General features: G+C 42.5%; 2 long non-coding RNA genes across 2 annotated transcripts in view; one reads left to right on the forward strand and one right to left on the reverse strand.

Annotated features, from left to right (window-relative positions):
- Gm36427 overlaps window positions 1-20594 on the reverse strand; it is a 79670-nt gene that overhangs the window by 4786 nt on the left and 54290 nt on the right. The window lies entirely within an intron of this gene.
- 5930438M14Rik (RIKEN cDNA 5930438M14 gene) lies at window positions 1123-16547 on the forward strand. Its single transcript, NR_046158.1, has 4 exons — window positions 1123-1362; window positions 12568-12697; window positions 13283-13431; window positions 14628-16547. It is a non-coding gene; the product is annotated as an RIKEN cDNA 5930438M14 gene (long non-coding RNA).

Consider the following 20594-nt stretch of genomic DNA (forward strand, 5'->3'; position numbering starts at 1 on the left):
GCCACATGCTCCCAGACACTCCCAGAGAGAAGTGTAGGGAGGACAGTTGGCCTTGCTGGTGGACAGTAGGATTAAGGTTTTCAGTGACACAGCAAGTGTTTACTTTCTACACAGTAGGTGATTCTGGGTATCTCCGGTCTCTTTGCATCCTCTTCCCAGGTTGGATTGAAAGGTACATATTGGGTTTGTTTTATTTCTGCCAGCATCTTAAGCATCAAAGCAGTTGGGCAAAAACAAAGTAAAACAAAAACAAAACAACAACAACAACACACACACACACACTAAATAAATAAAAAGCAGAAGACACTGCCAGAATTCCCATCAGAATATCCATTTCATCCTAAGCATTGGTTTTGCTGTAATGTCAGAAGTCAGTAGTATTAGTATCTGGTCTCAGCCTGTTTGGACCACCCTGGACATCCACCTTAATCTGCAGACAGTGAGCAAGAGAGCTAGTTTTACACCATGCATCTCATTCCCACATTATACATCTGTTCTCAGAGATGACATGAGGATGTTGGTCTTGTCTTCCTCGTCCCTGTAGCAGGGTGGCAGGTGCTGCTGCTCCTGTGGTTGGTAAGGCTAATTGCCTTGCTCTGGATCTGGGGGGTGGGGGGCACATTGGCTCTATTCCACATTGGCTTTGTTTGAGAGTGCATTAAAGATTTTCAGTTATCCTGAAGACTTTTCAGCAGGACTGGGTACAGCCTACAGGGATATACAGGTCATCAGAAGAGGCAAACATGATACCTAATATCCTCTTCAGCATGTCTGTCAGCCAAAATCCGGGGCAGAGGTGCATTTCCCAGGGTTTATGAATCTACTAACTTTGTCAAAAAGAGAATGGTCAGGCCAGCTAATTCTGCTGTTGATAGAAATTATAGTCATCTAATATTTTACAACTTCCATGAAAATCAGCTTAATGTGTGAAGGCTCCTTGCTCTTTTCAGTAGGTTTTTAAATGCTATAGCAATTACTTTGGCTGCAGTAAAAACTTGAAACTATTCAGAGTATACGTAGTTTCCTTTCACTATCCCGAGTGGCATACATAGTTATTACGATTTAAAGAGTTTTGGCCGTCAGAACATAAAATTCTAAGAGCTTGAGTGAAGAAGTGGGGATGAAGGGACAAAGGAAGAAAGGCGAAGGGAAGAGGAAAGGATTTTTGAAAATGGCTTTTAGCTGTTTAATGACATTTTATAGTCTACTGTCGATCTGAAAGCCCCTTCAGAGGGCTCTGTGGGTCGCTCCATCAATCCCCACTTTTCCCATCAGAGTTGATAAAGACGAATGGCAACAGACATGAAATATGGGAGAAGAGATGCTAAAGATGCGAACAGTTGATTGCTGAAATCCTGCCAGGTAGTTTTCATATCCCAGAGTCCCAACACCTGTGGGGATGCTTGGACTGTGCACATGGCCTCATTGTGGACCAAGCAAATGAATGAAATGTAACTTCTTGCTTTGTAATCCAAGGGTGGCGTGTGTGTGTGTGTGTGTGTGTGTAGCCTAGGGTGGAGTGTGACAAAGTACTACTGAAGATAGAAAGAAACAAGGCTTTTGGACCAGGACAAATGTTAGCTTTACTTTCGTTCCCATTAATCCTGGGTTTGTTTGCTTTGATGGCACTGCCATTTAAGTATCACAGAGAGTAATTGAGAGCATAAATATTCATTATTAAAAAGTCTGAAAAGTGCACAGGTGGGTGGAGAAGAGGACTTTCATAGCCTCTTTGAGAGCCTCCTCCCTCACGTATTCCCTGCCCAGTGAATCTCATTAGTTGGTGTATAAGAGAGGAATTGTAATTCTGTCATGGTTGAATGTATTCTATTTCCTTCTGGTATTTAGAGACCCTCCCCCACCACAATTCCATAATTATGCCTTTGTGACAAGAAAGGTATAGGGATTCTCTGGGGCTTGGGAGTATCTTTGCTCGATCCTAAAAGTGTCTTTCTATTCCCTCTGTGCAGTGGTTTCTTCTTATCCTGCCTAGGATGGAAAGGTACAAAATGGGCTTCTAATTTCATGGTTGAAGTGACAAGAGATAATATCGGTGCAGTTCCTGGCAAACATTTTTTTTCTAATACAAATCTAGAATTTGTCTGTGTGGCCACAGCATGGTCAGGAAGATAAGCAGGTGTATGTGTGCATGTGTAGCTTCAATTTGTGTGTTCTTTTCTGAAGCAGCCTAAGATTTTGGCAGAATGATGTTCTCTATTTGCTGGGTGCAAGTACAGGTGGTTCTTCTGAGCATTTTGTAGCATCCCTTGAGATGTGATCATGGTAAGTGCAGAGTATTGGTCCCAGATGAAAAACAGGGTGTCAGTCCCCCTTAATTTCAGTTATTTCCAAATGTTAGCTCCTGCACAGCCTCTGCACATTGTTCTCCGGTGCTCACAGCAGAGCGATCTACAAGTAGCCAAGAAAGGAGAGGGTTAAGGAAAAGAAATGGGGTCCAACATGAACATCTTTTCCCCTTTTCAGCTTTTTAGAAGATAAATGTTTCAGATTTCAATCTGTGGTTCCCAGCAGTTCTTTGGGAACACTGCAGTCGGCCCACAAAAATCGCTACTGCTGAGCCAACCATAGATAATGCGTCTCAGCAGGGATGACATAATGTGCTAAAAGAAGACTATGATGTAATGCCCATCTCGGAGATCAGAGCCAATTTCCGTTACAAAGCCTTGGAGTCTAGCAGGAGGTAATGAGCTAGCATAAATTGTGTAGCACGGATAAATTCTAGGTCTCATGTGCCTATCTGCATTTTTTAAAGGCAAAAGAAGAAAATAAAATAGAATTCCTAGATCAGAAGTATGTTTTCAGCAAGAGTCTTTGCCCACTCTCAATCCAGACAGCACACTGCTCAAGGCTGGCCCATCACCTTGGCCCACATGGGAATTCAGTGTCTGGGTCTATAACCTGCAGTAAGGTGGTGATGTCATCCCTAATGTTCAGTTTGTGTCTGCAGAGACCGTTTGGGAAGAGGGCGTGGCGTTTGAAGGAGATTGTGCCTTTCCTGGAATGTTGGAGTAACTAGGTTGGAAATGCCCCAAAGGGACTAGAGGTGAGGAACACGGAGAAAAGGCAGGATCACCTTGAAAAGCTCATTAGGGCAACCTTACTCTGCTGGTGGAAGTCTGTGCACCAGGGCCAGGGCTCCCAGATAGGCAGTCTCCTGCTGCCTCCCTTGATTAATTATGCATTCTGACCTCCTAGGGTGCAGCCTGCCTGGCAACAGGCACCCGGAGTCCACCTCTTGGTTGTCTTTCAATAGAAACCTTGAGGACGGCCATAATTCATCTAATCGATGAAAGTCTCTGAGACGCGCAGTGGGGCGCGCCGTGCTCGCTCTCATGCCGCCTGCACATCTCTCCTGCTCTTCTTTTCCTTCATTTAATTTTTAATTGCTCGGAGTGTTTACAGGAGGAGCCCATTTCCGTTTGTTTGTTTGTTTGTTTTCTTTCATGATTTCTGTGCTAATCTTCACCTGGGCTTAATACCAGCTGCTCCCTCTGCGTCAGCCGTTCTCAACCTTCCTAATGCCTCGATGCTTTAATACTGTTCTTCACGTTCCACAGATGCCGTGACCATAACGCCACTTTCATTGCTGCTCCATTACTGTACCTTTGCTACTGTTATCCATGTGGTCTTAGGTGACCCTTGTGAAAACGTTGAGAACCATTGAATGAAAAGGGAGTGGTTTGGTTCACTGTTTGATGCAGCTCAGGATCAGAGCTTACAATTCTGGGTTGTGACAGTGTTGGCAGTTGACCCGGGCTTGGTCAAGGGAACGCTGTACCTTTAAGCAGGAAATAAACATTGGGCACAGATGAAAACGTTCTGGTGTAAGAAAATGAGGAAAATGAAACAGAAACATGACGTGTTGGCCATGTTGAAGAACTGCTCTTGGGAACACGTAAGCTGCAGTGGATATTGCTTTTTAGACTTTTCTGTGAAGTTCCAGCAAGTATTTTTATTTTTTCTTGCTAAAAGGATAGTTATCCTCACATCCACCGGAGGTCAATTTCAGATTTCCCTCGTTATTCAAATACTATCCATGGTAATAGCTTTTTATCGAGATTTTTCTAGTGGACAGTCACTCTAAAATATTTTCATGGAACATCTCCTTTAATCCTTACCAGAAACGTCTGAGGCAGTTGGTCATCTCCATTTTAGAGCAGAGCTTGTGGGTTTGAGTCACTAGCTAGGATTCCAGAGCTAAGAAGCTGACCATTGGGCACCACTTCCCTCCCTTACATCTCTGAACCCACCAGATTGGGGTGGAGAAGGTCTCTGTGTTTAAGGACAATGGGTTCTTTGTGTTAGCCTAAAACAAAGGCTTTGCATTTGTATCACTGGCCCCAGAGCTTGCAGTACAGCTGGTGCTCAGTAAGTGCTGGCTGCCTCTTATATTGAAAGGGAGAGAAAGGAAGAGGGAAGCACTCATCATGAGTGGGAGCCCAGCTGCTTCGAGTTTATCAGGAAAGACCACTTGAGAAAGACGGTGGGCAACATTGTCTATTAGGAGCTAGGGAGGGGACTGTTAACTCTTTGTCCTCATATTATGATTGGTATTGAATCCAGGGCCCAGGACCCTTAAGCGTGTGGCCTGCTGCTGAGCTATACCCTGAGCCCCTGGCCCACATTCTTTAGTATCTGTCCAGATAATGAAGGTGTCTTTAGAGACCAAGTATCAGAAGGCTGCTAGGTGCAGCTGGGATGGTTTATTAATCTGGAACCCTTCATAGATAGGCGTTCCTAGATTCAATAATGCCATTTCCTAAAAAATCTCTAATGTAAAAAGGAAGGAGAGCAGGGGCATCCGTAGACACCTAGGGAAGCCATGTTGGATAGTTTGTTTGGACAGTTTTTCCTTTACAGTCAGCAGCCTGGCGCATTATATTTACACATCAGCAAGGATCATGCTGCTTGTTTTATTTATTTATTTTTTTAAAGTCTGAAATGTCTGTGATGTCTGGTGTCGCTGCTTATTATGAGTCTTCTCTATTTTGAAAACACACAGAAGAGATAATGAAATTAAAGAATTTTACCGGATGTAGTGGCTCGTGCTGATAAGCCTTGCACTTGAGAGGCAGAGACAGGAGGAGTTGAGTGTGTCTGAGGTCATCCTGAGCTAAGAGACCAAGTCCCTAATCAACTGAGGGTACATAATAAGACCCTGACTAAACAAACAAACAAACAAACAAACAAACAAACATAAAACCACCAAGCAAGGAAAGTGTGTGTGTGTGCACAGGTATCAATGGATAAAATATTTTTAATGTATGGCAAACAAAGCCCATCTCTTTAATTAATCAATACTGAGCAACAGTGAGGTCATCTCAGTGGCACACTCAAAGCCTCACACTTCCAGGTGTCCCTTGATGTGGATTTTTACGTCCACCAGAAGGCCCCGAGGAGGCTTGCAGTTTCAGTCTCTATAGCAGAACTCCTGACCTTTCCTTTCCGCATTCCCAGTGTCCCACATGCCAGTCCATTTCCCATTCCCACAGCAGTCTTCATCTCTTGCTCTCTCACCCCTAGTTCTGTCACTGGGACTCAACGGGTATGTCCAAAGTGACAGTTCATCACCTGGAGAGTTCAGATTGAGCTTGTTAGCCTCCTCCTCTTAAGAGTCCACTAGCTGGCTTCACACACACTTCCATCCCTCTAGTTAACCTCTCCTGTGTTAGCCAAACAGGTCTAATCGGTACTTGCCAAGCAAATCTTTTCTCCCTTGCCCCTGTGCCTTTTCTGTTGTCAAGGCTCTTTGCTCCTTGTTCCTCCTCATCCCTGCTGTCTTTGTGTCCTTCTCCTCACTCTTCTGACACATGGTGATGAGTGAGATCGATTGGTGACATTTGAGAAGACAACCTTAGATTCTCTGTTCATTGAGATATTCTGGCTTTGCTGGATTCTGACATACAGTGAGGAAATCTAAATCTGCCCTAAGGATGAAGCTCAGAGTGCCGTGTGTGTAACAACAGGTTCTTAGATCCCTTCAACAGAAAGTGCTTTACCATACTCTTCTTTTGACTCCATCAGTAATACTTAGTTTGACTTAACTCTAAAAGCCCGAATCTGAGCCATCCTGGTGTCACAGCTTCGGCTTCGTGAGATCACATTCCTGGAGTTTGCAGGGGTATGTTTGTCTTATTAAACTATAAGTTTCTAGTGAGAAAACTACGTCTCTTTCATATTCATGCGCCATCCAGCGTGCAGCAGAGCTCTCAGCACACAGCAGATGTTCAGCAGATGACTGCTGAATAGATGGGTGACTGCTTTAAGATCCATACTCACAATACCGACCGCTGAAGCATCTACTGCCACAGAGTGAAACCGTGAGGCTCAGAAAGCCACATTCATATCTGCCTTACCTTGTCCCTGGACTACGGATGCCCAAGGCTAGGTGTGAGTTGATAATATCTGACTGTTTTGTTGGGAGGCCAGAGCTCCCAAAGAGATCAAAGAAAACACTTGGAAAGAAAAGTGGGATCAGCCTTTCTCACTAGTTGGCTTTCTGGTTCTCATTTACATTTCCGACCCCCTTTGTGGATTTCTCATCTCCATTGTCTTCCTGCCCCCCCCCCTCCCCACACTTTCTGACTCCTGGTGAGAAATAGGGAAGATGGGTGAGGAATATGATTGATTGCTGACATTTGGGAAGATAGCGTTGAAATGTTTCTGACTTTGCTGAATTGTTATGCACATTAAGGAAATCCGAGTCTTGCTTTCCCATTATATAAAATGAGAGAACAGTAGCTGTCTACTCTGAATTTTCCTTACAGCATTGGAGTGTCTTTAGAAAGACATAGCACCGAAGGCTTTTTCCCTCTGACTCTGGGGGTGGGGTGGGGGGAGGAGTCCTGGAGCAGAAACCCATTCATGGTGAATTTGGGGGGAAGTGGTAAGAAGGATCTGTATGGAATGGCACAAAGCGGACCAGGCTGGAGAAAGTAGGGTACAGAAATCCTTCTGTAAAGTGTAACAAGGTAGAGAAGAGGGTGGCTGTGTCAAGGTGAACCCCAGCGATGGGACAGCTACTGTTTCTTTAAAGTTAATGTAGGCACATGCAGATCCAAATCTCAGACAAAAGATCTTGCTCAAGCAGCCGTTCGCAGGCCAGCCAGTGAGCTTTCATCCCTAAGGAGCTCGGATGGAGGTCTACCTTATGACATATTGACTATCTACCTCCTCTGACCAAGGATAGCAACCTCAGCTTGTGCAGGCTGACTGGAGGCCAGCTACTTCTTGCTTGAACCAAAAATAACTGTGAGTCAAGGAAGAAAGATCAGGCAGTTTCGAATGGATCAGTAGAAGTGTTTGTTTGTAGTAGGTCGTGAAGAAGATGGAGTTGTCACTGATGGTTTCAAAACTCTCTTGCCTGGACTGAGTAAATAGAACGGGGGAAAGAAGACCTCCCAGGAAGTATATGTGGGCTTTGAGCTTTCCTGTGACCACTGTCCTTCTAGGAATACGTCACCAGCCAAGTTCAATATGACTAATGCCCATGCCTGAAACTGACCAGTGCTCATGTCTGACGGACACTGACCAAAGCCTTGTTACCAGTACTTTCTGCTATACTAAATCCAAAGCTTCTGACATGTCTAAAATTAGTTCCGCTAAACATATCATTATGGATCTAGGGAAGGCTGTGAAGGGCCTTTCTTTACCCATGTGTCCCAGGTGCAGTCAGCTATGTGGCTCACGGATAACCTAAATCAATCCTTTTAGTTGCTTGAAATAAGTGACCCTTTAGAGTGATTTCTTTTTATTGCCTGAAGATGGATATTTTTAGCAAGTTTGGAAGCATTTTGTTCATCTATTTCAAATCATTTGAATATAAAAATGTAGCATTTTCACACTTTGGGATATTTAAGTCCTGCATTCCTTTTTTTTTTTTTTAAGTCTCTAATACTTTTTAAAAACCTTTCAAATTAGTTTGCTTAAAGGCCAATTTTTTTTTCTCACAGTTTTTGAGGTAGAAATGTAATGTTACCAGCTTTTAGAGGGAGAATCATGGTAGTTTGTTGTAGAGGTTAAAAACATATGGGCATACTATTCTGGGCTCTGTATTTCTGGTAGGGATTTAAATACCCATGAAAGAAAGTGGCAAGGACAGATCTGTGTTCTTCTCTTTCACACAAACCTCTAATGGCAAACCAAAGAAGAAAATGTATTCTCCTTATCTTGCCTATTCAAGGACACATCTCCAAACCCAGGATAGAAAAGCCATGAGACCCATTTCTGACCTCTTGTTTGACACGGGCCAGGCTGTTTCAATTTCTTTACTTTCCAGCTCAATTATTTTGAAATCCATTTCTTTCTCACTCAGTCAGCATGCCCAATATATGTTTCCTAGAACACCAGGCCTGTAGGATATTAATAGATGTGACTTAGGTAAAGCATTTTGTGTTAAGTAGATTTCTCTACTGCTGGGTTTCTTTCTCAGCCTACGTGTGGTGTGATTTCATTTCCCATGCTTACTGACCCTGGGTGGGCTTTCTTGTTCTTATTTTCTTTATTTCCCCATCCTCCCTCTCTCTTTGCATGCTTTCCTCTCTCCTCCTCTCTCTTCCTCCCCACTTTGTCCAGTTTTCTATGCACCTGTTTGCCCCACTTGTTTACCTAGAGGACTGGAATCTTCAAGAACAGATTCTGTGATATGACTGCTGAAAGGTATTTGAAATTTCCAAACCCCATGTCTTTTTCAGTTCCCTGAGCAGCTTTCTGAACAATGATCACTTGCTTTGGATGTTGATATGTTCTAGTTCTCCCATTTCAATAACTCCTGGCTGCAACTAGCCTTCTCTAAGCCTCCATTAGTTTGAATGTCTACTACAGAAAAATTTAGCTTTGGGAATTAAGGTGGCATATAGCTTTCTTATTCTTCCATCCCAAACCCAGAGCCGTAGATTGGAAGTTCTGTAGGAGAAATGGGGCTCTATATCCCTTTGGGTTTATTGTTCCCAGATGAGTGAGGTCCTGATTGAACCAACAATGGGAGACATGATAGCAAAGACTTCTCCATTTTCCAGTAGATTATATGTAATGGCCCTAGCACTCACCTTAGGTTTTCCAAAGGAGATATCTACATGATGTGGCAATGGGTAAGATGTTCAAGCATTTTTTCTCTGGACATTGCTCTTTCTCTGTGCATGAGATACACTTGGGTATATGCAGCTGGGTTAGAAAGGAGCACATAACGAGTGCAGAGCTTATAATCTGAATGTGGGAGGAATGTTGGCAAGAAGGTAGATTTTGCCATCTTCCTCAGTTATACTACCACGAAGCTTCTTCAGCTAATCGTGCATGGCCTTCATTCTAGGGTAGAGAAGAAAAAGCTGAGGGCATGTTTCTTCTCCATCCTTATCTTGGCTCAAACAAGTTGTGTAAAACTAGGAGACAGATACAGTGTGGGCATGCGCACAGGGGCTCCTGGGAAAGGCTCATTGCCTGGATCATTTAGGCCTGGATAGGACGGCTTTGCCCCGAGTCCCTTATAATCAAGTTCTTCCTTCCTAGTACTCATCAGTATAGGCAGTAGATCATGTGGCCTAGCTCCCTCAGGTCTCCTAGCTACAGAGTTTGGAACAAACCATGTGTCTTCTCTAAGCCCCATTCTTCCAGGCTATGCAGTCTTGAGGACTCTTGGTTTTCGATGAAAAGCACATAGTCCTAGACAGATCACACCAAGCCAGCACAGTTCTCACACTGGAGGTCTTCACTGACAGAGGTCTCCCTGAAGGAGGGGTGAGGGGAAGAAGTGAGGAAGAGAGACAGGGCTATGGTCAGGGTCTGTGTGGCCGTGATGTAGGTAATGCAGATGGTGAAACGAAGATGTTGCAGGTAATGCAGGTAACACATGAGCAGGGTGTGTGTGTGTGTGTGTGTGTGTGTGTGTGTGTGTGTGTGATGGTTGCCATGGCAACAGACACAGAAGGGTTGTCTCCTAGGGATGACATCATTGCTGGGGTCAGAAGCTTGCTGTAAAGAGTTTACGATTGTTTGTGGACATAAGGCCCCTTGTTCATATGGGTACTATGTGTAGATGATCCATATTTTCCCCCTGGAGAATTTGAACTGCTTGACTCAGGATTATTATGATGGAGACAGCAGAGACATATCTGGCGACACTGAGCTGGCAGATCCACATTGCCACAGTAGCAAGAACTTATTAGAAAATGTTTTTTAGTGTAACCCAATCCCCATGTGCCTTCTTATACTTACTTGACTTGTCTGAGGCCACTTTCTCCCTCTCCTTTCTTCATTAGAGTTTGCTATTTACCTTAAAACTGCATCTCAATTGATTCTGCTCAGAAATTTTAGCACCACTATTTTATCTCTTTTCATAAAATGTGAGCTCAGAAATTCTTCGCAGTCTGGACTATCTGATGGTTTCTTTCCAATCTATGAGGAAGTGTGTTTGCATATTAGTACATGATGCAAGAACAGCTGGATGATTTTCACTATATTTGGAGGGTGCATTTAGATGATCCAATTTAAAATACACACCCTATAACATCCATAAGTGAGACTAGCTCAAAGAGAGACAGTGGACACTTTCTCCAAATACCTGAAGGTATTAATTTGCAACCAAGATGCTTTTGGGCATCTGACTGTAGGTGCCTTGGATGATGCAATAAGATATAGACCTTAGGCTATTTGGGGAACTAAAGGAAAGTTGAAAATTTAAGAGGTTCATAGGCATCTGGGATAAGCTATCTCTATATACCCTCACCCAAGGAGAATTTGGTTTTCTGCCACTTTAGGATTCATGCCAAGTTGAAGGAGAAATTTAAAGACAGAAAATAAGGTAGCTTTTAACTTGGTCCCTAAGGAGTTCATATCTTCCACAGTCAGAGGGCAATGAGGTTAGGTGAATGATGCTTAGCATCATCTTATCTTATGTGAGAATATCTGAGAAGACACAAAGAAACAATGCCCTGGGGCCAGAATGATGGTGTGATGTTGGAATGACATTATCTATCCAAGGACTATACTTCACAGCTAGGTGTCCTGGCTGTGGTGTCAACATCCAAGGTCTGGGATCCTGTTTGAGTTCAGCATCGCCCCTCCCCACTCACCCCCCCCACCACAACTCCTCCCCCAGCATGTTTAGAAAAAGTAGTGGAAAACAAATGCGTAAGTGTTTGTGCTGCTGTCAGTGACTACAGATGTACTTTGCATTTCTTCTAAGTTCCTGGAAGCTGCATTACGACTTGGCTAGATAGAAAATGATCCCTCTCTTGTTTTAGATTAAGTGGATTTTGAAAAATGATGGGTGATACATTTTCAAGAGATGAAAACTGGGGAAAATCTTGAGAGCAAATTCTGCAACAATCTCAGTGACATTTTACAGCTCTTCTATTGGTATGAGAGACTGGTTGGTTCCCTCGGTCTCTCTGTCTCTCTGTTTCTCTGTCTCCTCCCTCCCCACCCTGTGTGTGTGTGTGTGTGTGTGTGTGAGTGTGTGTGTATACATACTCACATGTGTGTTTCTAGGCGTACAAGTCAGAGCTGCATGGAATTGTCTTAAATTGCAAACTTTATCAATTGAAGGGAAATGGGATACTAGAAAGGACACAGGTAGGAAGTTTGTATTCCCAATTTAAAATTATGAGTCTTGTTCGTTTTAAGAACAGTGGAAATGAAAATAATATTTTGATAAAGTGACAGACAGTGTGACTTTTATGTATTAGTAACACCCTCAACAATCCCATATGGTAGGGATTATTGACATCACTGGTTTATTGATGATAGATAGATGAAATGCCACTGCTGGTAGCTGAATAAAGATTTAAGCCTAAGTCTTTTCTTAATATTCCTTATATGATCCCATGCCTATCTGTGTGCTATTTTCTCTATATGGTTAGTTTTGGTCTAAAAGTGAACCAAAGCCACAAAACAAGAAACTTCAAGGGTATAACCCTATAGGTGGAACAACAATATGAACTAACCAGTACCCCCCGGAGCTCGTGTCTCTAGCTGCATAGGTAGCAGAAGATGGCCTAGTTGGACATCATTGGGAAGAGAGGTCCCTTGGTCTTGCAAACTTTATATGTCTCAGTACAGTTGAACACCAGGGCCAAGAAGTGGGAGTGAGTGGGTAGGGGAGTGGAGGGGGGAGGGTATAGGGGACTTTTGGGATAGCATTTGAAATGTAAATGAAGAAAATACCTAATAAAAATTGGGGGGAAAAAAAGAAAAAAAAAGAAGAGGAAAGGTATATCTAACCACCTTTGTAACACATCACATAGTCATGTCCTACTTTGGATCTTATGTGGAACTCAACTACAATCTCTCTTCTTATCTTAACTGCAGCGAGTGATACCTGCTAAAAGCCCACAGGGTCATTATTATGCCTGTGTACATCTGTAGGTAAGAACTAATATCTATAAACAATCCTCAAGCAACCCAGGGTAGAATCTGGTCGATAAACGCTCCCTTCCCATTTCCTTCTTTATATATATAAAATATAGCTGCAGTGTTGCTTATATATATTTTTCTTTTTGTTCCTTCTTTCTTTCTCTCACCTCCACTATTTCTTGATGATTTTCTGTAAAGAAATGATCCACATGCGAATTTATCCCAGTCTCCATTTCTCTGGAGGGAAATACAAACTAAGATGAAAGATCACTGAGAACACCGGCTTCAAGGCCACTCCACATATGAGAGTGGGCGTCTGTTGTTCCTGGTACTCACTGTTCGTGCTTTTCTTATTAGAGCTGCTGCAGTCTGATTTTGTCCTTTCCTGATTCAGCTTTTGTGACTTTGGTGCTCACCTGATTCCATCCTTGAATTTCTATGATTCAGGACACAGTCTAGTCTTAGGATCAACGTGTGACTCAGGCAGAGTCTCCAATATGTTCACTAGGAATAGTTCTATTGCCCTTGTGTCCCGAGCCTGCCCATAACAGGCTGAGAACTTCATAGTGCTGGTCATCATTCATTCATGTAGGACTTAAAACTGGGGAAGGACGATCTAATTAAAGAAAGAACAAACAACAAAACAAAACAAAGCCCAGCCCGCCCAGCCTGCCCAGCCTATCATCCTGCCAATGTACTGGCCAAGCTGTGGTAAGCTGTTTCCAGAATCAGAACCTACATAAAGAGAACTAATGGGATGGGAGACAAGTCCTAATCATATTATTTGCATCCCAAATCCATCTATATGCTGAAGCAGATCTGTCCCTTATTTAGTTTGTATAGCCCCAGAATTGTCTTTCTATAATCTGTTTACTTGCAAGGAAAATGTCTCAGCCATTTTCTCAATCTGTAGGATGTCAATGTGGACTGGAGTAGCAGACATCAAGATGAATCTCTTTCCCATCATTCAAGTACCTTCCTAACAAGATTAAGGAAAGCTGCTATGGGAGATGGACCCTTCTCCCCGACATCTATCTATCCAATCAGATTGAAATGTTCTGGGTGAGATAATTTGTGGCACAGTTTCAATCTTCCCTCCTAGAGGAGCTGATGCTTCTTAGTATCTTTGCCAATGAGCTCATGGAAGCTGTGGCTAATGTGGAATCATTTCTGGCTTTGATGAAAGGGGTGGGTAGCTGTGCAGTGATGGCTGTGGTGTGACTCACCTCTGGAGCTCTCTCACCCTCTTTCACTCTCTAGAATTGCTATGTTGATTGAATACTTGCTGTTAGGCTGTGCGATGAATCTTCACTAGGATAACAGATTCCCAAGCATTAATGGTGGTGACTCCGACAGCTCAGGTCCTTTCATAGTTTGCATTTTGGATTTCCTCTCATATTGATCTTTTTTTGACAAAACTTATGGCCTTCTGTGTGCATCTAAACCAGAGTCTTTTGTGGGGCTGTCTCTTCTGGGGAGAGAGAACTCAGATTTAGATGAGTTTCAGCATTAATTACAGGATAATAACTCACTGTTCTCCACACTGTATCTCCTTCTGCATGCCAGTACAATGCTAATTTACCCAAGACTGCATTCTAGTCAAGGCTCCCAGGCAAAGCAGTGAGAGTTTCATCCAATCTTGAGATGGGATGAGTGACTGAACATCTTCAAGGGTGCTTCCTGATTCCCTAGAGCTTGTTTGGCTTTCAAATTGTCTGGAATGGTACACCAAAGGAGCCCTGCTTCTTTAAAAGATCAGTGATCTGTAGCTTGTCTCCATCTGTCTATTTTCAAAGCCCATTCTTCACAGGCAGATACATTTTCTGGTTCTTTGAGGTGAGAACTTGAGAAGGGGCACTCAAAGTCACTCTGGAACAATGGGAGGGACTGGGGGTAGGCTTTCAGATAGCTTAAAAGGAAAGGAGATGGCAGACTATAAAAGGTCTGTTTATCATGGCAGGCTTCCTGAAGAAGCCTGCCCCCCTCTCCGGAGGCCAGATCTACCAATGTCTACCCAATCATTTCCTCACTGCTGCTCCCACATCTGAGGGACAACACTTACTATGAGAAATGATGTCTGACATAGCTTCCATCATTCTCTCTTGGTACTTGTGGACCTACCATCAGTGTGCTTGTATGTACCTTTGTGTTGTCCGTATTTCATGCCTCTAGGCAAAAGAGTATGACGTGGTGAGATGTGTAGTTCTTAAAGTAAGCCTAGAGGCATAACAAGCTGACATGCCTATTGTTTGTTCCAGACATCTACTCTTTGACCAAGAGAATGAGTTTTTGCTGAGAAAGAAGCCTAATGAGAAGAGTGGGAAGGTCACTTCTGCTTTACTGGTGGATTTGGACTGTCTCCATGCTTCAGCCGGGCTCTCCTGTGGTCACGTTTACTTCTTGCTGTGACTGAAATATCCCAAAGAACAACCTCAAGGAGAAAGGACTTATTTGGGTTCACAGTTTCAGAGCATTCAGTCCGTGGTTGTCTGACCCCATGTGTTTGGGACGAACATCAAGGGATGGTTAGAGTTCTGGGAGCACAGGGGAAAGTTGTTGACCTTGTAAACAGGGAGCAGAGAGTAAGACAAGAATGGGGTAGGGATGGGGCATGGGATAGGGCCAGGGAAAATGCAACCATGCTGCAAATGGCCTACTTTCTTCATCTAAGCCCCACATCCTTAAGTTTTCATAACATCACCAAATAATGTCAGCAAATGGGGACCAAGCATTAGACACATGTACCTGTGTGGGACTTTACATATGTAAACCATATCCAACCCTGTCAGACATATGGGTAATATACCTCACAGGAGCATCTATTTTTATGTATGATTGTCTTTAAGGCTCCAGTTAGGACCTATTGAGATTTTCTTACTCTCCTCCCTTATAGATAGAATTATGCAATCATCCCATGCCCCGTCCTCATGAGCAACATCAGGCATTCCTTACGAAGTTGGTCTATAAATCAAAAGCCTGGCAACGGTTTTAGGGATTTCCTAGATAGCTTGTTGGGCCAGGCAGGAGGTTCAGCAGTCCATCCTCCACGAGCTTCTCTTGGTTATTTCAAAGAGACTTCAGTGCTGATGGTGAAATGTCTGTGAGAATTTTCTATGTGTAAGGCACACTCTTCAGAATCATAAAGGGACATAGAGAAGGACAACGAAAGCCCTTGACTTCAGCACATTATGACCAGGAATCCAGGTCACAAACATGAAATTAAACAATGAACTAAGGGTCTTGTATGAACACAAAGAACAAAGTCCCAGAGATGTTCCAGAGCAGGGTGTAGTTAAGAATTGGGTTAACTCAACATACCTAACCTTTTCTAGGAAAATGAAGGCATCTACTACCGTCTTACACAGCCTTTGTATTCATTCTCTCTCAAAGGCAAAGCCAGATTTTATGTCCCACCCTATGGAATTCATGATTTGTTTTGCAGCCAAAAACACAGAAACAGAGCAGTGCTTATTATTTTATTTATCCAAAGAGTTGATGCAACTAGATTAGATAGTTTAATTTCCCAGGAAAAGTTTCACTGAGTCACTGAGCCATATAGAGCAGCACACTGCTGCATGTCTAAAGAAGTCCAGAAACAACATGTGGTGGCAAAATCATAAAATAAAATAAAATAAAAATAATAAATCTTGAGTCAGGTTAGACCAGTCTTATATCAATGACTTGTCTTTAGCAACTGTGTGAACTTGGCTAGTTTATTAAATCTCAGAATTAAACCCACTTGGAGAGGAGGAATAATATGTCCCTTTCAGGAAAAATGACTTAATGGACACATTTCTAAGCATGTGCAGTTACAAGGCATCCCATAAATGGTGGTAGAGATACAAAGTGACTCTTATTAGGTCCTTCTTAAGTACTCGTGTGGAATGACTACACAATGAGACACATATGAAGGGTTCCAATGGCACTGTCCTGACAACAGGTTGTGCAATTTTGAGTGACAGATATACAACAAGAAAGGTGTAGGATGCTATTGATGTCAATAAAGTTGTTTAAAAAAAATCTAGATTTATTTTTAAGTGACAACTCACAGTTGGCAAATAATATATATGTTGTATATGCATTTCTTTACTAAGGAGGTCAGTCATACCAAATAGAAACTATAATATAATTAATATCATTTTAATTTGCTTTGATTAAAAACCATTGTTTGGTCACAGAAAAAACCTAGTTTGTGTCTGTGTCATTCATCATGGGTGGATAATATTATAAAGACATTTAAAAAAAACCCAGAAGTTTAAATGACTGGTTGTCAGGGTTAGAAATTTGCATAACATGCATGACCTTACACGTGTTGCTGTTAAACTATTTAAAAAATGGATTGTTTTTCCAAATTTTCTATGTTGAGATTGAATATTCTATGTTGTGTTTGAGAAGGAGGTCTAAAGAACTCATGGCTGAGAGTTCATCTATATGGCGAAGAACCCCAATTCAATATGGCTGGTGTATTTAGAAGAAAAGAAAATGATACATAGGCAAGCATATTAAGGAAGCCATGTGAGGACAACAGTAGTCAACGTTCATTTGAAATCACAGGAGAGAGGCCCCTGAAGAGACCAGCCCTGGAACCTCAGAATCAATGCGACAAAATCAAGAAAGTACATTTCTGTTCCTTAGGCCACCCAGCTTTGTTAACAGCTGTTCTAGAAAGTAACATAAATACTATGACACTGTCTCAAAGATTTGGGGGCTTCTAGCTGGGGTGCAGGGTCCTTCCATTTAGATGAAGTTACCACTGTTCTTTAAAGAACAAAAAGGGCTGGACTGGAACTTGGTGTTTAACCCATTCCCTTTGTTTATTGCAGAACCACATCCAGAAGACACTATTAAATCCAGAAGTGTGAGAAATAAGTACCTGCTGGGGGGACTGAACTGAAGTAATTTAAAGGTGTGAAGAATCAGTTTGACTGACTGGGAGAAAGGGAGTTTTTATTAATATAAAGTTTGAAGGCCTTAGCATCAGAAGGATGATAAACAACAGTACAGAAATGTAGTGGAAATTTCCAGGTAGGTAGGAAGATCTGAAGTCTAACACTCATGAATAGTGTATGTGCTGATTAGCATTTTGTCAACTTGACACAAGCTAGAATCCTCTGGGAAGAGGGAAACTCGGTTTAGAAAGGGCCCACATTACACTGGCTATAAGCACGGTTTTAGGGGCATTTTTTGACTGATGATGGATGTAGGAGAGCCCAGACCTTGTTGTCTGTGCCAGTCCTGAGAAGGTGGTCCTGCACTGTATAAGCAAAACATGAGCTGAAAGAACCATGAAGAATAAGCCAGTAAGCAGTGTCCCTCCACAGTCTCCACTCCAGATCCTATCTCCAGATTCCTGTCTTGAGCTCCTGCCCGACTTTCCTCAATAATGGACTGTGATGTGGAAGTGCAAACTAAACAGACCCCCCTTTCCCAAATTGGTATTGGTTATGGTGCTTTATCACAGCAATAGGAAGGGAGCTATGGCAGTGTGCTTCCGGCCAAGGGACGTTGTGATTAAGTGAGTTAATATGGGTAGTGTATTAGTGCACAATTAATATTGCTATCATTAATGTTGAAGCTCTAAAACGTTGCTCCAAAAACTATGGGAGAAGCCATGCTTACCTCGCAATGGTTCATATGGCACTTGCCAAATGCATTTGGTGTACTGTTCCTCCTTGTTTTGATGCGCTATTCTTTTTGAGTTATGACATTCACTGATGTGGAGACCTCTGTTGGTCCTATAGTTTCAAGTTTCATCGTGATGAGTAGCCTTACAATGAAATATCCTCATTGCTTAAAAGTTACCTAAAAGGCTATGTATTAAAAGGTTAACAAAAGAGGGATGGGTGTTATTTTAGGCCAGAGTGGGCTGTGGTTATTTGTAGCACTTGTTATTGATTCTTTGGAACTGTGGGTATTTTTCTAGGTACTTGTATATGGATGGCAGAGGAAATCGGATGTGGTTAGTGAGTTATTTTTAGAGCTGAGTTTAGCCTCGGACGATTGTCATAATCCCAGAGCTTCCTTGGTTACTGTTGCTTTTCTACCTTCCTTAGCCTTTGTGGTAAACCAGGTAGTTGATCACTGAGGCTGAGCAGAATAAAGCATGGAGGCCTAGTGGCTGAGGAATAGACTTCCTCCATAAAATTTAAAGGGGCAGTGACTCAGACTGACTCACCGATTCAGTATTCCCCAAGAAGTCTTAAAATAGGAATGTTCTTTCTCTGTGAAGCAATAGAGATTTAGGTTTTGGGTCTAGAAGTTCCTAGTGGTCCTCTTCACTACGTAGGTAGGGCGCTGCATTTACCTGGTGGACGGTGGGCTCTCTCAAGTCATTATATACATGCTTTCTGCCACTTGCTATATCAGAACTCCAAGAAAGGATCATCAGATAGATCCTGTGTGAGGAGAAGGGGAGAATGCAGGGGCCACGGGCAGCAAAACCTCAAGAAACCTATGGAAGTTCCATGTAACCTTAGAAAAATTTACTTTAGTAGGGGTGTCTTTTCCATTACTTCAAATAACATATCACCCCTGGCTCGTGAGGTCCTTGATGTGGTGGATCCTATCTGGCTTGCTAAGTCACACTCTAGAATGTTATTGACATTTATACAGAGTAAAAAAATAATGCTTGATTTTTTTTGTTGTTGCTTCTATTGCATTTCCCTTCCACTACAACGTTGATAGAAAGATTCATGGAGACTCGGGGACAATTTTCAACCTATTACAGATGATAAGAAGATGTGTTCTTCCTGGGTTTGCTCACCGGTGGTCTGTTTAAGTTTGGAAGAAAAGAATCCAAAGTACGTACAGTTCAAGAAGATGAGAAACCTGGACAGCAGTAATTCCAGAAGGGAGCTGGAGTGATAGTGAAATACAACCAAGGAGCAGCCTGCAATGAGAGATGGCAGCATGAAAGGCCAGACCTATTTTGGGACATTTACTTACCAGAGTAAGAGGGGCTAGAGGTGACAGCTGGCCTGTCATCTCCTCAGTGAGCAAGCACCTGGACTATGACCCTGACTTTGGAGGTAGGTTGAGAGGGACAGAGAGAAACTTAGGGGATTTGGAGGAGTCGATGTAGGTGAGGACACAGGAATGGGGTCAGAGGAGGACTAAAAGAACTAAGCATGGAGAGCTAACAGGGAGGATGGCAATAGTCTACTAGTTCCTGATGCTCTGAAAGGCAACACTTTTATTTATTATTATGTGTAGATGGCACTGGGTTCATGCTTCTACATCACTGTTCATCATCAAAAGAAGTCAGGACAGGAACTCAAATAGGGCAGGAACCTAGAGGCAGGAAGTGATGCAGAGTCCATAGAGGAGTGCTGTTTCCTGGCTTTCTCATCCCGGCTTGCTCAGTCTGCCTTCATATAGAAACCAGGGCCACCAGTCCAGGGGTGTCATCGCCCACAATGGACTGGGCCCTCATCTGTCAATCACTAATTAAGATAATGCCTTACAGGAGGCTTGCCTACAGCCTGATGTTAAGGAATTATTTTCTTAATTGGGGTTCCCTCTGTCCAGATTTTGTGTTAAGTTGATATAAAACAAGCCAGTACAATTGACCATGGAGGAATTATTTATATCTGGAATGGTATAACCAGAAATGCAGAACCGGGAGTTGGAAGGATGGCTACTGCAAGGAAATGACCTGGCTTGCTATATTTGTTTACACAACAGGACCACCAAACTCCTGAGGATGCGTGAACGTGTGTATGTATGTATGTATGTATGTATGTATGTATGTATGTATGTGTGTGTGTGTGTATGGGGGTGTACACCAATACTTGAAATATTTGAAAGGAGATTTTTCTTGAACTATAGTACTGTGAACTTTCTGGACAAAACACCATTATAGTCTAAGTTGGTCTGACTGAAAGAGCCCCAAGAACAGGGCCTATGTGAATATGTTATAATTTCTTGTTATGACAAGTGACTTATGTCTGTGGTCATCTAACCTCCAACTTTGGCATCTAGTATCTATATGTAACTTAAATCCTGACTTCTAGAAGTCAAGGGCTGAGAAAATGTTCCTCTAAAATGCTGACTTCATTTTCTATTTAGAAAAAACTACTTTTCATACAATATATTCTGATTACAGTTCTTCTCCCCCAATTCCACCAAGATCCTCCCCTCTTCCCCAGTGACCCAAATTCACACCCTTTCTTTCTCTTTCTCATTAGAATACAAATAGGCATCTAAAATAATAAGATAAAAAACCA

Source organism: Mus musculus, chromosome 13, assembly GCF_000001635.26.
Source record: "Mus musculus strain C57BL/6J chromosome 13, GRCm38.p6 C57BL/6J".
Classification (NCBI taxonomy): domain Eukaryota; kingdom Metazoa; phylum Chordata; class Mammalia; order Rodentia; family Muridae; genus Mus; species Mus musculus.